Consider the following 9744-nt stretch of genomic DNA (forward strand, 5'->3'; position numbering starts at 1 on the left):
TGTGTTGCACAGGGTATACTTAGTGATCTGTTCACCGAGAGAGTAATTTTGATTAAAAGTCACAACAGCTTAAGTGAAATTGCAGAGCTTACCTTGAAGTGTTATAGAGCACTCTCAAAAGTTAGGTAGCTGAAAAACATCTAAGCATTACTGGCCAATTCATAAAGGACACACCTACCCTCTTATGATATCCAAGGGTAACAGAATGCCTGCTTTCATTTATAAGATTCTTACCTTAAAGATCACCTTCTCTGTACCTAACACAGAATAGCAAGCAGAGCTCTGTGGATCACAGCATTGGCATGACAGCAGTAAGCACCAGGACACTCAATACTTCTGTGACTCTCACACTTCTCACATTCCAGATGATAGGCGGACAATTGTTTATTTTAGCTCCCAGTCATGCTTACTAACTGTTAGATCACAAGCTAGGTAGACTTCAGCACACTTCCTTCCTCAGCCACGCAGTATTTTTTTTTCCGCTCCTTTTGTAAGCTCTCACCTAGATTCGCATCTGTTTGCTCCTGTTCCAGAAAGGCTCTCAATTAGAAATACAGCCAGTTTCACTCAGTAGAACTGGCACAGCACAAAGAAAATCGTTATGGCTCACCTCAGTTTTATTTTTGATGAAGTGTCCTACAGCAGAGTTTCAGAACAAGATAGCACAATTTTAATCCCACTCAGAAAACTTATCTGGTACACAGATGGAACATGTATGTAGCAACAGAAACAAGACCCTCAGCTACAGACACAGCAAAGGACTATTGCTTTTTTCAGATACGAGTTTTGTTTTTATACTTGTAGTCTTTCAACTCTGTTTTGCAGATTATTCCACCTTCAGGCAGATAGGTGCTCTAAGTATGATCAGCTTTGCTGCAAAAAGATATGTGACATTCACATTATATAGAGTAACTCAAAACTCAATTACTTAACTACGGATAATCACAAAACCTTACACTATAGTTACAAGTTCAACTTGAAGTAGTTCATACCAGTATGAGAAATATGTCTGCAAATACGCAGGTAGCAAGGAATAAAATATTGCATATAATTAGTTAGTTGTTTATTTGCAAAGCCTTTGATGTAGCAAAAAAACAGCCAAGGTACCCTTTACTGTTCACTCAGCTCATTTTTAGCTAGAATGAAGTCTACAGGGTAGACTTTGGCAGGCATGAGAGTAAAAAAAGACATAATGAACAAAGAAAATGAAAACACTTGACTGTACTAAAAATAAAAGTTTTTTCAAAAGCTTGTGATTTTAACACAGGGGCAAGTAATCCAGAAGCAGATCATCTGATTCATTTTTAAAGTTTTCTGTAGAGTCTCTTTCCAAAGTGAAGTAGATATACTTTTGAATGATTAATTTATAGAACAATATGATTGTTTCTTCACAGTTTTAATTATAATTTATAAAAAGGAGAGTACTTGATATCTTCTCTTTTATAACAGTAATTTCGGTGTATTCAGTGTACTATGATGAACGCTGAAAAGTCTTTGTTGTACACCATCTAGGTATTTTATATTGGGTTAAGATGTAGCTGTTATGTGCTGGAAATAACAAATTACACTAACCAAAACATCTGAATGCAAGAACACACACACATACACACAACCTTTCCAATTCTCAAGCTGGGCATCTCCGAAATATTATCAAGCACTCTCTCTTGGAGCCATACTACCTCACTAGCGTACCCCACAGCAGCATAGGAAAAGGCTGTTTTTCCTAAACAGCACAACTCATCCCTTTCTGATGGGAAAGGGAGTAAAAGTGTATTAATATTTCTGCAGAAACCTCTCGGTTTATTATGCTCTTTTTGTAACCCGAGGCCGGCGCTGGATACTCAAAAACCTCGTTTTATTCTTCCACAAACTTCGCTTTGCTTCTAGCGCTTGTGGGGAAATACATTTAGAAGGGTATGCGACGACTGGGGGTTACACGGGTTTGATGCAGGAAGCGTCAGTCAAGTTCTTCCATTTGCTTCTGCACCGGAGTTAACTGTCCCTTCCGGCCCTCGCGCCTATTAATCCCTGTCATCCCGCTTCCTCTTTCTCTTGTTACAAGGGAGGGAACCGGCCGCCGCAGCCGGGACAAGCGCTGCCCCCCGCCCGCGGCGGCGCGGCGCAGGCCGCCGGCCACCAGCCACCAGCCACCGGTCCCCGGCCGAGCGCGGCCCCGCGCGCCGGGCGGAAGCGGCTCCGCCGCGGCCGGACTAGGTGGGGCGGCGGCTCGGACTTCCCGCTGAAAACGGCGGCGGCTCCCGGGGGCGCCGCCGCCCGCCGTCGCCGGGACCGAGCCAGGCGTCGCCGCCTGCCCCCCCACACCCCGCGGCGCCCGGCCGGGCCCCACGTCGCGGCCCCGAGCCGCCAGATCACAACTTTCCGCTTCCGCTCCAACTTCTGCCCCGCGGACCGGCGGGAGGGGGCGGTGGCGGGCAGGGCAGGGCCGGCCCAGCCGTTGCCCCGCGTCCCCCGCGCCCCCCGGCGGCCCCCGCCCCCTCGGTGCCCCCGCGCCGTAGGCCGGACGCGGCGGCGGCTCTCGGTTCCTCCTCCGCCATGTTCCAGGCTCCTGCCCCTTCCCTCACGCCGCGCGGCTCCCCCCGCCGCCGCCGCCGCCGCCGCCGCCCCCCTCGCCCCGCCGGCCCGTCCCCGCCCCGCCGCGCCACCTGTACCAGACACGCTGCCAACCGCCGCCGCCCCGGCCGCGGCCCCAGCCCCGGCCCGCGCCCCCCGCCGCGACCTACCGGACAGCGTCTCCGCGCCTCGCCGGCCGAGCCCGCTCGCGCTCCGCTCCGCGCCGCGCCGCGCCGCTCCGCCCGCCGCTCGCTCGCTACCGCTGCCGGGGCGAGGCTTGGGGCCGTCGCCGTGACGCCGCACGCCCAGCCTCGCTCTGGCGCGGCGGGGGCGGCGCAGCGCAGCGCGGCGGAGCGGAGCGGCGGGGAGGGGAGGGGTGACCCGGGCCGTGCGCAGGCGCAGGCGCGGCCCCGCCACCCCCCCCTTTTTCCCCCGCGCCCCATCTTGGGGCGCCTCCGCCTGCGGCCGCCGCGCCGCGGGGCTGCCCGGGGCGGCGGGACCCCCCCCCCTACCTTCCCCCGGCCCGGCGCCCCCTCTCCGCCCCGCTATGCCCGGAGAGGGCTTTACTCGGGGATGGGTGACACGCAGCGGGCTGTTCCCGCGGCCCCGCGCTGGTGAGGGGCGTTAGAGCTGGAGCTGGGGGTGACCTGGTGGCCGCCGGCCTGCGAGCTGCCCCCCGCCTCCAGCCGTGAGGGGCGTCCTGCGGTGCGGGGTGCCTCATCCCCCCCCCGCTGACGGGGACAGCCCGGTCCCTCCCCCAAAGTTCCCGCTGTAACCCGAAAAGGAGCTGCAGCTTAGCTACAGCTCAGAGGTGGGTCGAAATTCCAGTCCCAGCAGATAATGGTTGCTTTAGATTAGTTTGGCACACCGAGAGCAGGAAACATAAAGGCTGGGGGCAGTGTTTCTTACACTTCTATAAGGGTTTTGAGATCCACTGCTGAAGGGTGTTTCATAAATGCAAAATACTACTGTTTTTTGCATGCATTAGTCTGCCTCTGGATGTGAACAGCCTATCATTAGGCCTGCTGATACAAAGCAGGATATCTATTACCTGCAAGTAATTATATTTTTCAGCCCTTCTTGCTCTCTTATTTTAGTATTAAATAGTGCAAGTTGCATTTTTTTTCTGAGCATCGCTAATACTTTCCAGATAAAGTGGGTTTAACTGCTAAGTGTTAAAAATAAATGATCATTTATGATCTGGGAAACACTTAGTAAGCAAATAGTTAACATGGCATGTTCAGATAAAACTCTTGCTCACACAAAGGAAGTCCACAGCCTAGTGTGTAAAACTGACAGGAAGTTGCAGTGAGGCTTCTGGCACAGAGAGTGGGTGTGGAGGAAGCACTGGCTTTCTGTCTGTAGCACAGAGATAGAAAAGGAAAAAAAGAAAAGATTACATTTTCCCAAGTTGCGTGATGGAGAGTTCTTTGCTATAACTACAGTTCGGTGTTCATAGAGCTCACACAATGAGCATGTGGCAGTCAACTAGAGCTCAGAGCAAAGGCAATCAAAAGCCGACCAGTGAAATGAACTGTCCTTGGCAAGAGATGCTTGGTGCAAACTCACGATATCAAGAAAGTGTCACATTTTAAAAATATTTTCTTTGCAATGTTGCTCCCAAATCCTGAATGCCATGAAATCTCTTCCAAAGTTCAGGCAAATCTGTTGGTGTTTCATAGCTTAAACCCTTGTGCAGTATGTTGATAATGAATCCCTGTAAATGACGGATAATGCAACAGCTCAGGTTGTGAGGAATCAGGTACATAGACAGCAGTCCTTTTTTCAGCATCCTCTGGAGGGCCAAAATAATCTGAGAGATGTCAAAATAGATAAAATAGTGTATCTTAAGTAAAAATTTCAAGAACATCTCTTGCACTACAATACTATTAGCTTTATAGTACGTTTACTAACAAAATAGGAAAACATTTCTGTTTCTTTAGTCTTTTCTGCCAGTGGATATTGTCAGCTCCCAGAAAAATTCATTATACAGATTAAAAGAACAAACAGAAAGACATATTGTCTGCCCTCACAGCTTTCTTTAGTGAAGTAGGTTAATCACAAATAACAAGCAATGTTCTGAGAACTGATGTGTGTGTCATTACTCTACCATAATATTTTACCATGTACCTTTATAATTGCACAGTGTTTCACAGACAGTGGGCAAATACTATTCTTTGCTATACAACAAGAAAACAGGAAGGGACCTTTGGGAGTTTGAATGAGTCTCCTGTGACCAGGTCTTGGTGTTTGAGTTTCACACAGGGGAATCTGAAACTCAGTATTTTAAAAGTATGTATACACATATATACATACATAGTTTACTTAATACAGACATTCTTGAAAATTGATCACTGTGGCTAGAAGAAATAGGCAATAAGGATCCATTCTGCAGAAAGAGATTGAGCATTCCCTTTTCCCAACTCCCTCAATCGCATACTTTGAATGTAAATTGGGCCCTTTAGTTTGGATTTTTCTATGAATCACCCAGTTTATCCTCAGCCCAATTCTTAAGCCAGCTTTACTCCTAACAGTGTGACTGGCAAATAGAAATTGGCAATGCTTTTAAAGCATGTTCACCTGGTACTCCATACAACTTGTTCTGCTCAGCTTATTAAACGTTTCAGATGTGCCTGAGACACTGGTGGTTACTCAAGCAACTGTGCCAGTGCAGAGGTAACCCCATGACATAGCAACTCCCAAAAAAACCCCCAGGAATACAGGAAAAATGGGGGGGGACAGGGTAAAAGTGCAGTTATATTGAATAGGAATAACACAGATACATCAGCCTTCCTTCCTAGCTGGGCTGCCTGCTTGTTTTCAATTGCTTGTCCTCAAAGCAACTCATTGTGGAGTTTTTAAATTAAGCAGTTTAAAACCCTATGCCTCTTACCCACCAAACAAAAGCCAGAAGAGACCTTCTTATGCCAGTAAACCTTGCTGACAAATAGACCTTTCCAACCCAATGTGCCACTCCTCCTCTGGGCTCTAACTTCTTCTCCCAGTTCCCCAGTTGCCTGTCTGTACTTTGAAAAGCTCTTACTTCACAAACCAGTGCTTGGCCAGAGCTAATGGGCCACTCAACCCGCTCATTATCAACACAGTGAACTGTCTGATAATATCATGGCTGTTGTGAGGAACAGCTGCAAGGGAACATCAAAAATCCTCTCTGATGGAAAAGAGATACCTGGAGGAAAATCAGAGATGACAGGAATGAAAAGATTGGTGGATTTGAGTCTGAGAAGAATGAAAATGGTTAATCCTGATAAATAAATCTGTGAGATTATTATAGGGGTGAAATGGAGTTGGTAGATTACTTGGGGGAAATGAGAGAATAGTTTTGAAATAATGCCTTAATAAAAGATTGACAGGATGGCCTTTGGTTACATCCATGTAATTTTTCCAACTTTGCCAGCTTTGTTTTCACTGGGGCTGCATGGGTATTAGAGGGAAGAATGTAGCTCTGTGTGTGTATTTCGGTTTCATTACTGCTGAAATACAGCCATCTCTGGGACAGAATGCAGAGCCTTTTTGTGCCAGCAACTCTGAAGTTTAATGGGCATGTGGTGCCAGAGAATGTTATGCTGGCTGCATGCCAATTAGCTGTGAACTTTTCTAGAAATTTGTCCTAAAGGGAAAAGAAATGTCATTTGGTTAATCTAGGAGGATGCTTTGCTTTCAGAGAGGAAATGAAGTTCTCTTTTCTGGTGAGTGGACTGAAGAGGTTGAATTCTTAGCTTGAAGACTCTGTTGTTCCAGTTTTTACCAGAGTGCTTACCAGATGCGAGTGTGCTTTGGACTGTGAGAGCAATAAGGAGACAACACCTCCAATACTTGAGAAAATGGCTGTGATCTTTGAGACATAGATGTATATCTTTATCATTCTTTATCATTTGATATAATTTTCATTTGGTGTTTCTCCATACACAAAAGGTTTAGTCATATAGTGTGGTAAAACCTTTCTGCCTGCCTGTGTAACTCCTCCAGATATTTCAAGGCTGTCTCTTCCTCTATAAACAATCACAGAATCGCTGAGGTTGGAAGGGACCTCTGGAGATCATCTAGTCCAACCCCCCTGCTCAAGCAGGGTCACCTAGAGCACATTGTACAGGATCGCATCCAGGTGGGTTTTGAATATCTCCAGAGAAGGTATCTCTATGCAGTTTCTCTCTATTTTCTCTGTTTATACAACTTCAACCTGCGTTTTTTACTTGGATAGTTATCATTTCTACCACTTCATCATCTTTACTTCTATTATGTGGTTCTGCATGTTAACTTCTCTTCATTGCATCTTCTTGATGTATTGCCACTAACTTGTTTAAACTGGAATTTAATCACAAACTTGACTGAAACTTAACTCCAGGTTTTTCCTGAATCCTTTTCACTTTCTACATGTCTTTCTCATTGTCAACAAAACTCTCAGTCACTTCTCTGCTCTGCTTCCACCTCCAAACTATACTGAATTGATGCTTTTCCCTATCTCTTAGGGATGACCTATGACTCTCTTCTTGCTCATCCACCAGTGTCCCTTGCTGGGCTAACTCTCTTCCCCTCTGTCTACCCAAATTGTACTGTTCATTCATATAATATAGCCCTACCTTTCTTTTTTTATTTGTCTTTTAGAGATATCTGCCTTCAGGATCAAAATCTGCCTTTGTTTTTCTGAGCTGGGGAAGAACATGCCATGGACACTACTTCAATCTAAATAGTAAAAATGCCTAAATAGTAAATTTACTTACTGGGGTCTCATTTTTTAGTGTTTTCCCCTGTCTTTGAGGGATTACTTTTTATATCACTGCAGTTATTTTGGATAAAGCAGGGAATAGTTGTTTCACAATATGGCTGCTGTGAAAGCACAATACTCTGAATTGCAGAGAGATTGAAGAAGAAGCCCTGAGTTCTGGAATTTAAACTCTTAAAAATAAGGATTAATTAAGTAAAAGGAAAGCCTACTTTATTTTATTCTTTGTCGAAAAGATCTTTCAAATTGCATTGGACAACCAGCTGGTCAGATAAGGAACAAGATTGTCACAGCAACAGCAGTGTTTTAAAAGAGGAAATGAAGAATAATGTATCCAATTGGAACTAGAGGGGGGAATGCAATTACCTGAAGCAGAATACGTCCAGGATATGGGCTAACAGTTCTTCTCTTGAATAAAAAAGAATTCTTATGTGTTTTAACAGTTTCAAGGCTTCAGAAGTTTTGTTTCCCTCTTTTCCCAGCAGAGCACTTTCAACAGCCCATGATGCAGAAAGGTTACTACCTGCTGAATCACCAGCTCCACTTCCTGTGATACTTGGATAGTTCTTCAAAGTCTTCCATAAAAGGACTGGGTGCAATGTCAGTTAAGTGATGACGGCTGATAAACTCACAATTTAGATAGTATGACAGCAACGAGTTCTAAACTGCTGCTCCATTTCCCCCTTTATAATTCTGCACTCTTGCTGAGAAAGTCCTTCTTCATGCTGTTCTCAGGTTCTTTAGAATAGTGCACTGAGCAGAAAACCTGAATAGTCCGAGCAAAGGCAGCGCTTGGACCAAACTGGTAGTCCTGCTCAAGTAAACACAAGTTTTGCTTGAATAAAAGCTAAGAACTGCGAATGGGCAAGGTTGAGCCTGCCAGGACAGTCTAGTATGGAGAGAAGGTCCTTTTGACCCTGTTTTACCAGACCACAAAAGTACAGAGTTTTGCCTTGGGAAAACAGTGTTTATTATTACAACTGGATGTCAGTACCAACATTTTAACTATCATACCTTGCTTTTGTTCTTTGATTTTTCTTTTTCATTATTATTCTTTTTTAGAATACTCATTTATATCTAGATTCAGATTCTACTGAAGACAGAGGAAAAGTTACTGTTGATTTTTATAAGCTTTATACCAGGACTTAAATCCAGCCCTTGAGGGATATGCAACATTTAGCAATACTTGCATTAAAAAATATATTCACTTCTGGTTTACATCAATATTAAGACAGGAGCAACTATATTTAATGATGACAGGTCTAAAAATACTCAGTATTTTTTTGCCCTGCTTCCCCCAGCAGCAGAATTATATCCCAATTAACATAGTGATTTACATTGAAATATAAATATGATTTTTCTTTGCTTCCTTTATTTTTGTCCACTTTGGAATCAAGCCTTAATTAACACAATGGGCCTAAAGCATTCAAAGGAACCTCTTGAAATCATTAGCATTACATTAGCAGTTCATTAGTTTTGGTGACTTGGTTTGGTCAGCAGAACAAAATGTACAGCACAGAAAGAAGAATTTATTTCATAACTTCATTAGGTCATTTTCTCCTTAGCTTTCCTTATAGACATGGCCTTGTACTGCCGCATCTTTCCTCTGGCTATGGAAGCTGCTGCTGAAACTACAATCCAGGAGAGAGGTCTGAATGAGGATTGTTAGAGCAATCTACACCAAGGAATACGCATATTCCTTTTAATGCTAGCCAAAAAACAGGGTAATTTTTTCATGAATCTTTTAGTAAAAAGAATGCATTACGTGCTTGTTAGTTGATCAAAATTTCAACATTTTACTTCTTTCTTAAAAAGTTCATAAAAGGGCTAACCCCTCAAATGACTATTTCATTAAGGTGTTTGCCAAGAATCTGTGTATTTTAGTTGGATGGCAATGTTTTAGTGAAATGTTTTATCCCCAAAATAGCCAATGTAAAAGTGGGAAAATGTTGTCAAGCTTTATGTTTTTGGTTCAATGTATATATTCAAACCTTCTCCAAATGACATTGCTACATTTGCCACAGACTATGGCTCACAGTCTGATCTGGAGAAGTTTTGACATATTTTTGTGTCATATGGGCTTTATTATAAATGATGGAATGAGACATTTTGATGTCCCTCTGCCACCATTCATTCCCTCTTTCCATGCTCTTTGCAGCTTTGTTTATTTTTGCTGTCATTGCATTCTGTTCTCCTTTTGCTGCAGACTTACAGCCCTTCTTTCAGGATGGTTTAGCAGCTAGCAGGCCTACAGCATATTTGCCCCTTTCTGACATCACTTGCAGAAAGACTCTGGGGCCAAATCTCTGCTGTTCCTTAACCTGCACGAGGTTCTGAATAGATTATTCACATGATAGATTTATGGATTTTTTTTTGTTTTCTTACTGATACACTGTGCAGTTCTCATGAACTTTGAATTTAAGATTTGTTAA

General features: G+C 44.3%; 1 protein-coding gene across 1 annotated transcript in view; it reads right to left on the bottom strand.

The window, feature by feature from the left end:
* Positions 1 to 2866, bottom strand: part of RAP1B (RAP1B, member of RAS oncogene family) — a 35689-nt gene extending 32823 nt beyond the window's left edge. The window contains exon 1 of the mRNA XM_067313767.1: positions 2742 to 2866. The gene's annotated coding sequence lies outside the window, so the exon portion shown is untranslated. The remainder of the gene's footprint in view (positions 1 to 2741) is intronic.
* Between the last annotated feature and the right edge of the window lie 6878 nt (positions 2867 to 9744).

The sequence above is a fragment of the Apteryx mantelli genome, chromosome 1 (genome assembly GCF_036417845.1).
Source record: "Apteryx mantelli isolate bAptMan1 chromosome 1, bAptMan1.hap1, whole genome shotgun sequence".
Lineage (NCBI taxonomy): Eukaryota > Metazoa > Chordata > Aves > Apterygiformes > Apterygidae > Apteryx > Apteryx mantelli.